Source organism: Carassius carassius, chromosome 15 (genome assembly GCF_963082965.1).
Source record: "Carassius carassius chromosome 15, fCarCar2.1, whole genome shotgun sequence".
NCBI classification, from domain to species: Eukaryota; Metazoa; Chordata; class Actinopteri; order Cypriniformes; family Cyprinidae; genus Carassius; species Carassius carassius.
Window position 1 is genome coordinate 21,905,211 of NC_081769.1, and position 14,794 is coordinate 21,920,004.

At 40.6% G+C, this 14,794-nt stretch overlaps 1 pseudogene; it reads left to right on the forward strand.

The window, feature by feature from the left end:
• Positions 1-7,756: 7,756 nt before the first annotated feature.
• LOC132157925 (hyaluronan and proteoglycan link protein 2-like) lies at positions 7,757-12,789 on the forward strand (annotated as a pseudogene).
• Positions 12,790-14,794: the final 2,005 nt, after the last annotated feature.

Here is a 14,794-nt window from a genome sequence, read left to right on the forward strand (position 1 = left end):
CTTTAAATCTTTAACACAGACACCTCCTTATTGAAGGGTACCATCATTTGACTCACAATTTTATTTCAGTAAATTAGGGGGGGGGGGGGTATATAGGTAATAGAAACGCCAGCCAAGATCCCACAAGATAAGAACATCTCTAAAAATAGAGAGTGCTTATTGTGCATTAAAAAATATAAAATCAGTAGTGTTTCTCTATAACACAGTTCTTTTTAACCTTCTCTTTTTTCACATAGTTTCTCAGTCTGAATGAGGATTGCTTCAGGCAGCTACAGTATAGATGAGCGTTGTGATTTAAGTGAGTGAGTGAATGAGTGAGATTCCATTCATATGTGAGCGAGAGAAAAAGAGATTTCTATCTAGATGTATGACTGTCAGGTGGAAACGTGCCCAAAATCTTTCTGCAAAAATGTCAACCATCAGCAATTTGAAAGACAGAAGTTTGATGCCTGGGATAGAGGGGATAAAAAATTTACAGCATAATGATAATTGTAACACTTTAATCATATATTGAAATTTAAGAAATTATGCTTATTTTCATTTGTTTGGCTGATTATTCTAATAGTTCTTATTAGTCTGAAAACAGCATATACTGAAGACAATCTGAAGACAACCAAGTTTTTGAATGTGCCAATTTTTGACAAAATAGTGTGGCTTAACACTGCCTCCACAGAAGAACATCAACGCCTGCTTCTACATCATTGCCTGTTTGCCTGCTATGGATATACATACATATTATTTTTTGACTTCATTATATTTTATTATTTGTTGTAGATTAATTTGGATGGTTTCATTATATCATGCACTTGATTATGTAAATGCACATGCAGAAAAAACTCCTGATTAGTCCAGTGTGTTCAGAGCTATATAAATCAGTGATGCCTGATTTAACAGGTGTGTTCTTACACTGTAGACTTTGCATGTAAGTGAATGACACAGTCCCTCAGAAATTTATCTGATCAGAAATCTACTGTGGCAATCTACTATAAAAATCTCAAAATAGTGGCAGACAATGAACATATGACCGAAAAGAGAATGAAATGGCTATTCATGGAGGAATGTGCAAAGATAGCCAGTCTTATCAGTCAGCCCTTCAGGGATGCTATAGCAAAGAACAGAATTCCTGCTGATAAAAGGCGTGTAAAACTGCCTAGAGATGATCCTGTCAGTAGTTGGCAACTGCTGTAAATCAAAGAAAGTGTTTCACAATTGGGTTTCAACCATTCAAGTAGTTTACACAACTACATGTGCACAAATCACACAGAAATACGCACGATAAAAGAGAACAAAATATACAATGAAAAGAAAATTCTTTCATTCTCATAAATTGAAGACAATACAAAAAGGAGTCAGTGAGTAAATACAGTAAAATAAAGGTTTAACAATTAAGATAATGGGAAAATGCTACTAAAGTGCATGATAGAAAACCAGTTCTCTTGCACACGTCTCTGAATTTTACATTGCTTTTTTTGTCACTAAATGATCGTACTGTAATGTGACATTTTTTGTATAGCATTAAAAAGAGAATAAATGCATACAATTTTATTATAATTCCACTTAGCTCTTAAAACTCAACATTTAGCTCCTGAATACAAATTACAGCAAATGACAGTATAGGTCACACTGGACACCTTAGCTGTTCTATCACATTATTAAATCTGTAATGTTTGACTTTGACTCCAACTAGACTGAACCTGTTTGCACTGTACACTTTGTCACATGACATGTTCACTTGAAAAGCCTGACTAACCTGCTATCGTATACATTGAAAGAGAAGTAACGTGTTGGGTTATGACTGACCCACATATGCATATCTGATCAGGTATGGTGTTGATAATGGCATGAAACCTCCATTGAACACAAAAAACACCATAAAAGTAGTTTATATCTACACTACCATTTAAATGTTTGGATTGGTAAAAATGTTTTTAATGTTTTTAAAAGAAGTCTCTTATTCTCAATAAGACTGCATTTATCAAAAATACAGAAAAGTGTAATGAATATTTTTATTTAATTATCCTTTTTTTGGGAACTGTTATAAATTTTTCCTTTTCAGGATTCTTAAATGGACTTCAAAACATCAAAAAAATGCTGTTTTTTTCCAGTACAAGGACTAATTATCACTATTAACTAGTTGCTTATTATTATGCCTATTATTAACATATTGGCTACTTATAAATGCTATAAAGCACATATTCTGCATGACCATATTCTACATTCATAATCCTACCCAATACCTAGAAACTGTATAGTGTCTTTCGAATAATCAGTTTCCAAGAAAATAACAACCCTGGGAGTGAAATCAGAGTTAAGGAAACGGTTATCCTCTGGGGCGAGTCTATCATTTGTCAGCCACTGTCTCATGTAACTAAGAGCACATGCTTAATGAGAACTACACAACCTTGACTCAAACCCTACTTTCCCTGGGACTAGGTTAACATGAGGTTAAAGACTGAGTCTGGGTGTGTGTGTATGTGCACATGCAGTTTAGGGGTGGGAGAGGGCCGTCACTGATCAACTATGAATGCTGCATTTTCAATCTTTTTTAAATTAATAAATAAAAATAATTTAAAGGGATAGTTTACCCAAAAATTAAAATTTAATGTTTATCTGCTTACTCCCAGGGCATCCAAGATGAAGGTGACTTTGTTTTTTCAGTAAAACACAAACTGAGATTTGTAACTCAAACTGTTTTAGTCTGTCAGTCTTAATGGAAGTGAGTGGGAATCACAGCTAAAACATAAAACAAAAATAAAAAATAAAAAAAACATACACAAACTAAACCACATTAAACCCTGTGGCTCGGGACGATACACTGATGTGTAAAGATACGAAACGATAGGTCTTTGCAAGAAACTGAACAGTATTTATATAGTTTTTTTTTTTTTTTTTTTACCTCTGATGCACTATGCCTGAACTGTACTTCTTGCTTTATGGCAGATTGCAGACTTATAAGTGCATTACCTCCACTTATCTCTCAAATGGACCATTGACACTCCTACAATCTCAAAACTACCTACAATCTCAAAACAAACTATGGCCCATTCCACTTCCTTTTGCTGTTCTGGCCTGCTCAGCTGTGGCTAAAACTGACTGGTCATGCAAACAATTATGACAATCTGAGCAGTCTAGTCAGATTTCAGTAAATATACGACCTCTTAAAATAATCATTCAATGTATAGTAAAAAAAAAACAGGGATGATATTGTAGCAGGATGAGTGAGAGTCACGGACACAGACGAGGTTATTGAATTGCCAGACAAATTCCCCGGAGGGGGATTTATTGAACAAAATGAGAGAATACTGTGAACGGCGCTCTGGAGTGGTCGTGTTCAGAAACCAGGCTTCGTGCAGGGTAGTCTGTGTTCGTGGGAAGTGAAGCGTTAATCCTCAGTCGCTGGAGGCTGTAAGCACACAGAGAACACAACATAAGTTCTGGAGACCTAGCTCACCCTTCCCTTCTCTTTCTCGGTTTATATTGCCTCCTGCTGATGCAGTGCAGGTGTACACGATCAGCAGGTGTTCCTCATTGAGGGTTCTGGGAGCGGTGTATCCTTGGCGACGCTGATTCTGTCCTGATTGAGAGGATGAGAGCAGTTGTTTCAGGGCCTGGAATGCAGTCTCCACTTCCTTCGTCCAGTTCACGTACTCGGGCTGCCCCTTTTTGGTCAGGTCTGTCAGGGGGCTGGCTATGGAGAATTCAGGAATGAAACAACGGTAATAGCCCGCCAACCCCAAAAAGGCATGTACCTGTGTTTTATTGAGGGGTCGGGCCACGTTCTTGACTGCCTCCACTTTCATTTCCTGGGGCTTAATTAGCCCCTGTCCAATCTGGTAACCAAGGTACTTAGCTTCTGCCAAACCTAGGTGGCACTTCTCGGGATTCGCCGTGAGTCCAGCACGACGTAACTCCATGATCACTCTCCTTAGTCGCTCAAGATGGTCCTCCCAGCTCTCCGAGTGGATGACCACATCGTCAAGGTCTTCGTGCTGGATCACACTGGTCCATCCTGGGAACCCTCTGAACACATCCGCAAACTGACTGAACAGGGTCCTTAGCTCCATCTTCTGTACACTGGACAACTGCTCCCATATCCACGACTGGAGGTTTAACACTAGTGAGGGCTACCAGTTGTTCTGGTGGAGCATTCCATCTCTTCAGGAGGTTTATATGGTACAGATGCTGCTCCCGCCATCGACCTGACTGGTGAACCCGATAGGTGACTGGCCCCACTTTCTCGGTGATGGGATATGGCCCTTGCTAAGACGCCAGGAACTTAAACGTGGCTGTAGGTACGAGAACCAGCACTCGATCACCTGGTTGAAATTCCCGGGCTTGGGCAGGTTGGTTGTATATCCTTTGCTGGGCACTCTGGAACTCCACCAGATGTTCCCTTACAAGTGGCATGACCCTCTCGATTCGAACAGTAGGAAGAGCTCTTTCGCGATGGTCTTGGCAGTTGCTTTCCGCATTGGTACAGCTTCAGGGTACCGAGTCGCATAATCCACAATTACAAGGATGTGTTAATGGCCCCGGGCAGACTTCGGCAATGGCCCTACAAGGTCCATTCCAATGCGGGCGAAGGGGACATCAATGATGGGTAGCGGTATCAACGGGCTAGGGGAAGGACACTAAGAGGAGGTCCGCTGGCAGGTTGGGCAGGCCTGGCAGTACCCCTTTTACTTCAGCGTCCATACCGGGCCAATGAAACCGATCCCGTATTCTTTGGATAGTATTTTTCACGCCTAGGTGTCCTGCCATTGGATGAGAGTGGGCCAGTTCGATGACGGTCTCTACCTTGGTCCGGGGAGCGACCAGAAGCAATTTTTCCTCCCCCCACCGCTGCGCAACGCAGTAGAGCAGACCCTTCTTGACCACAAAGTACGGGAGGGGATGTGGTGCTGGAAGACGGACCGCGTCCTCCACCAGGCTGACCTGGGCCCAGCAGTTTCTTAACCAATCATCTTCCCTTTGCTCCCGTCCAAATGAAGTGCCTGCTGTGATCTGTTGAAAGAGACATTAGAAGCAGGAACTTGACACTCACCCTCCCGTTCACTGTCCATGGCCAACAGTGCAGACTGAGCTTCTCCTGTTGTCCCATTCTGGCATCTTCATCTGCCCCCAGCTCCCCTGCTCAGCTGTACCGTGGTGGCTAGCAGCTGCTTGAACCCCGGCCAATCTCTACCCAGCAACACCGGTACAGGTAGATCTTTTACAATTCCGACTTCGACCTGCCAGGCCCCAGGAAGGGCTGAGATGGTTACTCTTCGTGCAGGTACGTGGCAAGTGTCTCCATGTACACAGGTAATCAGAATGGTAGCTTTTTTTTTTTATCTGGGCGGGGTTGAACAATGCCTGGCTGCAACAGGGTGATGGAGCTCCCGGAGTCTAGGACTGCTCTCACTGGTTTGCCTTCAATTTTTACTACACGGTCTGGGGCTCCTCGAGGGACTGCATGATGCACTATACAGCCAGCCAGCCATGCTTGTGCTCCTGTGGAAGGGGGTTCAGTGGGCATGGGCTCATCCACTGGCACAGGGGAGGCCGGCCTACTCACTGGTCGGGTGGTGCCCTCCGGTAGACGTCGTTCCCCTATCACTTTCCGAGGCACGGTCACCACTCGCTCTCCCACATCACGAGCAAACGAAGCTTCAGCAAGCTCCACAGCCTCCACAAGCTCTGCCAAACTGGATGGGTTCTTCATACTCGCGGCTCTTCGGAAATGGTGGGGCAGCGTTCGGAGTAGGCGATCGATCACTAGTTTCTCCGCAACCTGTGTAGCAGTGGGACCGCCAGGCAGCAGGTGCAGGTGCTTCCCCCATCAAGAAGGGCACTAAAATGCGGGCCCACTGTTCTTTCTCCCAATTACCTCAAAAGTATGTAGGTACGCTTCGATGTCATCATGTTTTCGCTTAGCTTGGTAAGGTATTGATGTGCTTGTGCACGGGGCTACACCAATGTAGCAGGATGAGTGAGAGTCACGGACACAGACGAGGTTATTGAATTGCCAGACAAATTACCCGGAGGGTGATTTATTGAACAAAGTGAGAGAATACTGTGAACGGTGCTCTGGAGTGGTCGTGCTCAGAAACCAGGCTTCGTGCAGGGTAGTCTGTGTTCGTGGGAAGTGAAGCATTGATCCTCAGTCGCTGGCGGCTGTAAGCACACAGAGAACACAACATAAGTTCTGGAGAACTAGCTCGCCCTTCCCTTCTCTTTCTCGGTTTATATTTCCTCCTGCTGATGCAGTGCAGGTGTACACGATCAGCAGGTGTTCCTCGTTGAGGGTTCTGGGAGCGGTGTATCCTTGGCGATGCTGATCCTGTCCTGATTGGCTCACCACAATAAAAAAATGACAAAAGATCTGTCAAAAATACACAACAAAGTGACTAAACCTTTAATTAAAATGAAAACATCAAAATTATTAATTAAAACTATAACAGTATCTCAGTGATACAGAAATAACAGTGGTAAGCCGCTTCCTATGTTCAAAAAGTTTTGATTACCTTGACTTATTAAAACTATTAAATAAAAACATTTTAAAAAATATGATTTCTGTGTTAAATATGGTATATTACATGAATAATATATATAAAATGCATAAAATATTAAAAAAGAATGTAAAAATAAAATATAAAACTAATGTATTGTATATTGTAAACATACTTTACAACTAAATTTTTCACAAAAGTTATTATCCTCGTTTCCCTGTGTATTTAAAGACACAATATGTCATTTTTTGCCACTAGCAGATGTATTCAAAACAAAACAAAGAAGATTAATGACACCATGACTGGGTGTGGAGTCATGGGAGTTGTCATCTTCTTCATCCCCACAGTCGATGCAATTGATGGGGGAAGCAGCACGGTTTTATTATAGATATAGTTCTATTATAATACTACTCTGTGTGGTCTTCACCGGTCTATTAAAATGCACAACTTATTTGTTGTGAGCGTCTTTGGTGTTTCCATGTTTTCAACAAAACAAATCGAGGGGTTATGACATCATTGGCAGGCGACAAAATGACACTATGGACACAGTCCATGTCACTAGTTAAAATTGCTTATTTCTCAGGATTTAAACATTCTTCGAAACATTTGGGATGATGCAAGTACACAAGTCAGCAAAATATACAACACTGTTCTAGTGTTTTTTGGATCTTTTAATAACAAATCCGTACATATTATGCCTTTTAATTTAGAGTCTGTGCAGGTTGTGTTTGTCTGGAATTGAACGTCAACCTCTAGTCATACGTGTGAGTTCCTGACTGTGTGTTCTTTATTGAGATAAATAAAGACTGTTTTCAAGTTAATCCTCTTTGTCTCCACATCTCCGCCACAGTAGGTGAACCATGACAGAATTCCAGACCAAAACCGTAAGCAATGCCCCTTTTCTCCGTGTTTTTTTTTCTTTTTTGTTTGGTTTTGAAAGTCCTTTGTTTTCCCGTTCATCTCTCCGCGGAATGAGGACCGTCCTGTTGTCAAGCCCACACCCGCCAGTCCCTGCAACGACAAGCCCACCGGCCACCCAGTTTACCCGAAATCAGAAGAGGAAGGGGAGAAATGACTAGCTCTGGGCCATCTACCTCACCTGAGAGTATGGTTGAGTGCTTGCTCCAGTGTCGGCTCCCGATCCCCCGTTAAGCCCAGGGATGGCCTTGGAACCTGTTATCGTCCCCAAGTAATATTTTTGGGGGTGGGGGGTAATAGGCCTCGGAGGCTGCTCCGCCATGGCACCCTGAACTGCCAGATCCACCATGGGTCCCGGAACGGGCCCCTTCCTGGAGGTCTTCCATTCTAGAACCCTGCTCCTAGAGGCCTCCAGAGCATCCACCCCACCTCCCCGTTGGATGTTGACAGATTGAACAAAAATTATTTGTAGATATAATTTGCTTTATATTTTCTGTCTACATTTTTTAAGTGTCACTTGATTCTACAAAAAAGTTGGGGCTGCTGCACATCTGTTCTCTGGTTTCTGGCACACAACATGCTTAATTGAGCATTAATTTGCTTTTTCAACAAAAACACACTGTGTGGGCTGGAAAATTACTTTTTTTTTTTTTTTTACCTCAGCGCCTTTTGACTACCACAAAAATGTGAAGTTGACTCCATCATCTGAGCAGGGCTCCAAACTGCGACTAAAACGGTCGCATTTGCGACCATAAATATTAAAATGCGAGTGAAGTTTTTGCTGAGGTCGCCACTGGCGACTAGGCCTATGGATTTACATGCTATCTCTTAAAAAATTGCATGTAATGCCTTTTTTCCTGATTGTTTTGCATTCACATCTTTTGTTATGTTCGCGCATTGAGAGAATGCGCATCGAAGTTTTAGTGGGAAAAAGAGTTTTAAACAGTCCTCATCTGCCGCGCAGCAGCGCTGACACATACCTGATAAACGCGCGAGAGAGAGAAATGATGGAGACTTGAAGAGAAAGTGCAGAAAAACAGCCTCTATTTCGTTCATAACTTGAACAAACTACAACAGGTAAAGCTGGTGGATATTGGCAATATCGTTAACAGTTTTCATTTATAATCATAAGGCTTCTTCTTAACAAGATCTTAGTCCATGCTGTGTTCTGTTAATGCATGAACCTCATTATTTGAAGTGCACTTGTCGTCCAGTAATCGCAAAAAGCTTTGTGCTTTGTTACTCTTTAATTTACAAAGTATCAGCTTTATAATTATTCCAAGTTCATAACAAAATTCAAACAATAAATACAGTTTTGGTGCTCTTTAAGGGGCCGTTCACATATCTATGGAAGGCATTTTCTGCCAAATTTAAATAAATAAATGAAATGATTAAAATTAAAATTAAAACCAGATTAACTATTTTATTACAGAAAACTGTACGCAAAATATGTGACAAAATTGAGAATGAAATTAAATGATTTCATTTTCACGGTGACATACCTGTCAAATTGAAAAATAAAATGCAATTGCTGATTTCACATTTCATTTTCAATAGTCTCGAGGCAAGACTGCCAATATTAAAATGAAAAGCAAACGTGAAAAAGAAACTACATACAGTTTTTACAAAGCTCTTTATTAACGCTCACGCAATAATAGTGACACAATTCAAATTTAAATGTAAATTTTACTTGTCATTTTAATTCCTCTTTTATTTCACTGTTTTCATTTTCGTTTTCATTTTCAAAGACAACCTGCATGCAAATTATATGTTAATGAGTGGGTGTGGCTTATTCAAGTAACGGCGCTAGAGACAATCGTCGAAGTCTCGTGTGCATGAGTTGAATGGTGGTTGAAACAATGTGTGAAACGACATTAAAATGTGAATATATTGTAATCGAGACATGGCGAATCTGTTAGTGAGCTTTTGCGGGAAGCTGCTACAGCATTAGAACGTGGAAGAAACACCCAGCCTGACCAGCATGCGTCAAACCCTCGACCCACTGCAGTTCCTCCCTTACAAAAAAATCCTGCAGGAATCCTACAGACCACATACCTGCATATTCCTACAGGATCCCGCAGGATTTTCGTGACCATTTTCCTGTAGGACTCCTACAGAATCCTGTAGGTTTTTTTTGTAAGGGTAACCTCAGTAACCTTTCGGTGTCCATAAGCTCATCAGTCAGCTAGAAAAATAACTATAAAGAGGAGCATTTTGCTATATTTATGAGATATTGAATTTTAATATTTTTACTTAACCTGTTGTCTACATGATTCAACTCCTCCTATAAAATGTAATTTTACTAATTAAGAAAAACAGACTGAAAGTGTGAAAGACATGCACTCTTAAAAATAAAGGAGCTTAAAAGGTTCTTCCCAGAACAATTTTGGTTCCACAAAGAACCATTCAGTCAAAGGCTCTTTGAAGAACAATCTCTTTCTGACCTTTTCATAATCTGTTATTGTCTTCAAATTATTGTCTTCAAATTTTAAAGGTTCTTTATGAAACCATTTAGACAGGAAAAAAAGGTTCTTCTATGGTATCATGAAGCACCTTTATTTTTAAGAGAGTATGACAACATTTACAGGATGCATTGAGGAGGACCCCAAACTATACTCAGGGGCCAAGTGATGCTTATGGTCCATGATATTGGTACAGATTTTGTGTAATAAACAATGCATGACTGTATGTTTCAAGTTGGAAAAGACATTTAGCTCCCACTTTAAGTGAACCTTCATTCCCAGGTCATCTACAAGATGGATTAAAATGCTGATAAAGTCAAGAAAAGATGAGACATAAAACACGTCAGTATGATTAAAAAGTTAAAATGTAAAATAAATAATTTAAATAAAACGCATAAAACATGTTTATTCTGTGGCACCTAAAAAAATCATTTGGCACCTAAGTTTTTTTCTTATAGGAGCCAATGGCTCCTTACTCGATTTTTTTGTTTGGAGCCCTGCTGAGGTTTCCTGGTTTCAGGCGTTCCTGGTCTGTATGTCAGAAAATCGCTGAAAGGAACAGTGAGAGTCAGTGTGATTTACATTAACATCTGGAGCAGAGGAGAGCACTTGTCAGATGACCCTGATCGGTTTGTTTCTCCACTGCAACCAGAGCAGAAGAAAAGAAAATTACTGTCATGGACTTTTTCTGGATGTCCTTTTAAATTAAGGAGGAGGCTGAAGACTAAGGAGAGACTTTTTTTTCTTCCCTCACAGCTTTCTGTTTAAATCAAACTAGTTGATATGGGAGACTTTGTGATTATAATACAGAATAAACATGATTTGGAAGACTTTACAAGATATTTTAACATAATATTAAATTACACAATGCTTTTACAACACTTTTTTTTCTAGACAAGGTCAAAGAGTTAAAACCCCTCTTGTAACCTCTGGTATATATCGAGGTTGCTGTTCGCCGTGGACACGCAGTCGTTTTGCCCTGTGTGATGAGGTTCAAACCATCACACTACAGAATAAAGTGGACCAAAATCAATCCCCTAAGTCAAGGAGTGGAAAACAGTGCTTATAACAAACGGATAAGCAGTATGGCTCGGTCTGGCCCCCGGGCATCTATCCTGCTTGCACATAACATGGATGTTTCTCTCTGTCTAACTGACCTGGAGCTAGATTATGATGGCAGCTACTGCTGTGAAGTGATCAACGGAACTGAGGATGAAAGTGGCATTATTAAGATTGAAGGTAGGACAGGCTGACTGTATTTTACATTTATTAAATATATAGATTAATATATTTTATTCATTATAATTGTATAATCAGGTGTTCAGGTGTTGTATTTCCTTATCAGAGCCACCATGGTCATTACATTAAATTTTATTTATTTAAATGTTTTTATGCTAAAGAAGCTTGTGCTAAACAGGATGCAACACTTGCCACTTATTACAAGCAGCTTTAAGGGGTAATAATAATATTTACACACATAGATTGTTTACTTTTACATAAACCTTTGAGCAATATGACTAAAGTTTTTTTTAAATTCCCAAAGACTTATGTTATGATGACTAAAGGGTTGGACTGGTGCAATGGCTGAGTGATGGAACTGTCATTTACTCAGTCCTGCAACCACGGCCGGCTTGTGGAGGGGATCTTTTATCAGGCATCTGAAGTTATGGGCTCCATCAAAAAAACACAGGACCACTACGATGCTTTCTGCTTCACCTCAGCCAATAAAGGTCAGTGAATTGCGATTCTGCTGTTATGGAGATTAGAATGGGATTCAGGTGATTTTCACACATTCTATATGCCAAATTGCTTATAAAATACTATTCTGCAGTTTAGGGTTAGTAATTTTTTTTTTTAGAAAAATTCATACTTTTGGTTAATGGGGATGCATTAAATTGATCAAACATGACTGTAAAGACATTTATAATGTTACAAAAGATCATAGGAACCACTAAAATATTAAGCAGCACAATTTTCATTTTGAGCACTGATAATAATAAAAAATGTTTTTTGAGCACCAAATGATTTCTGAAGGATCATGCGACACTGAAGACTGGAGTAATGACGCTCAGCAAAATATGTTAAAATAGAAAATATTTCTTTTAAAATGCTATATTATTTCACTTTTTTATTTTATTTTTTGATCAAATAAATGCACCCTTGGTGATCATAGGAGACTTCTTTAAAAAATAAATAGATAAAACCTCAAACTTTTGAATAGTACTGTGTATTATCTTTTTCACAAACATCTGTGTGCCTAGATCCATGGTGATCCTTTCCTTAAACAATAACTGTTACAATTGTACATACAAACTGATATAGAGATTTTTAGGAGGCATCTTCCCTACTAAACTGTTTCTGTTTAAAACAAAAGGCCATTAGAAACACAGTCACTGTTTGTTCCCCGAATAGACTAGAAGTGACACGCCCAGTCAGCTCTGTTGTTTTTGTATTTAGGAAAGACACAGAGTCTGCTACTCTGTAGAGTGACATTTGAGCTCCCATTATGAAACTGTTGAACATGGAGATGAGACTGAAGAATTGAATGTCAATAACAGAGATACAGGAATTCCATAATTCCGTAATTATTTTACATATTGTTATTATTTCTATGCTGCACTCACTTTTTTGCTTTTCCAGGCTCTGTGTTCTTCATTGCGGGGCTTTTCAATTTTGCCAAGGCTGAGCATGTCTGCAGATGGGATGGTGCCAGTCTAGCAAAGGTTGGTCAGATCTACTCATCTTGGAAGTTTCAGCAGCTTGGTCATTGTGATGGAGGCTGGCTGCAGGATGGCAGTGTACAATTCCCCATCATCCACCCGAGGGAGCGCTGTGGAAGGATTGCAGAACCGGGGGTTCGTAGCTTTGGGTATTCCAGCAAAAGTTTGCGGCTTCATGGGGCTTATTGCTACAGGTAACTGCTCCATGTTTTGCTGCCTGGTAAATTTCTGCTACAGGAAGTCTGCACTTACATGGTACACTGGCCTAAAGGTGAAGTCCCTAAAGAGGCGTTAGACAGAACATTTCACAGTTAACTCAACCTTTCAAACAAAGTTCACTTTGAAATTCACTTCAATCCGGCTCAAAAATCCAAGATCCAATTCAAAAATCCAGGAAAAGAAAGGTAAAAGGTTACTCTGTCCATCTATGGATTTCACAGTCCCAAAAAGTTCAGTTATGTGCACAAAAGAAAGGCTATGAATCCCTTTTCAGGAAAATTCACTGATCAGAGTTCCATCAAAAATAACTGTCCGATTTAACAGTTCATTTCAGATGACTCACTGACAGAAAATGGTAGTATGCTTACCAGTGTTCAGAAGGAAAAGAGGAAAATAATTTACATAACCACTCTTGGTTCGTGAATGAGGTGCTGAAGGATGACCAATGGATGGCAGGGTACGGTTTCTTAACCCTCAGCGATTGTCCTCGCGATCCTGACGACGGCAGCTTGATTCAACGAAGCCGCAATCCCAGCTGATGGAGGCACAATGAGAAGACAAACAACGCACGACCCTATCCGACGACTCAGCGAACCTTTTAATTCACACGATCAGTAACAGCACTCACTGTTTCAAGTTCGTTTGAACAAATGAAACAAAAACTGTTTGAAACAAAGAAAACACGAGACTATTTAACTCCTACGTCACTGAGACTTAATGGAACTAACAGGCCTTTTACCCAGCTTCATGCACGAATACGGCAGAAAACTTGTTTTAACGCTTACTTCGTTAAACTTGTTCACATACACGAAGACTCAGAGGCAACGTCATGCAGCTCTTATGTATGTCGCGGGTCTAAACGGGACTTTTTTCCGCGATTGACTACCCGAGATCAACATTCAATTTCAGCTCAACGCTGCTCTTCTCCGCTCTCTCGCTCTCTCCGCGCAACTCGTCAAAACCTAAAATGGCGGTGCCCGTGACAAACATCAAAATAAAAGTCTCCACATAGTAGAAAATGTAAATCCCCTACATTCCCCCCTGCTAAACCCTGCCATGCCACCGGACCTCCATTCAGCAACTCAGTCCTGAAAAATAAATGACAGAGAATAGAAGGTAAATATTCTTTCCACAAAATAAAACATCAAGTACAACAATGAAACACTTTCAATTAGTAAGATTGAACAACCTTCACATTAAAAGAAACATACAAACCTTTAGGTTGACATAAGCTTATTTCAAGACGAAGTCAGTCCTATACCTAACGGGTAAAGTACCTCTGTTCAAACGCTGTGAACGTCTAGGTTCAGTAATACTTTCATTTTCACTTTCAGCTTCGAAACCACCGGAATTCATAGACTCGAGTACAGGCTGATCTACTGAATCATCAGCTGACATTTCATCGACATGGTCCCTGATACCCGTCTCTGATTCATCCCCACCTGCCCTTCTACCTTGTGTGTCTGTGAGTGTAGCGGGTGCAAATGTAACAACAGGAACTGCAAGAACATCAGAATCTTCTGAATCAGTGTGTGCCTGACCTATGTGTGCTCTAGATTCACGTCTAGATGTGCAAGGTGGTAGTGATGACTGAAAAGTGCAATACTTGAGTTGATCCCTATGTACAACTTTACATGGGCCCCCTTTCTCTGGGCGAATGGTGTAAACTGGAGTGTCTGTGTGATTCTGTTTCACTACAGTGTAAGGTAAGGGTTCCCAATGGTCTTGTATCTTATTCCTTCCCCTATGTGAATGGTTCCGTAACAGAACACGGTCAACAGGTCTCATAAGTGCGGCATGCGATTTCCGATCATAGGCTCTTTTTCTTCGCCTTGAAGCCTCCTGTGCAGTCGAGTTGGCTACTTCAACAGCTCTACTGTCCTCCAAGTCTCTCCCATTAAGGATATCCATCGGCATTCTGGCATCCCTTCCAAACATTAAATAGAATGGCGAATAGCCAGTTGAAGGGTGGATTCGGCTATTG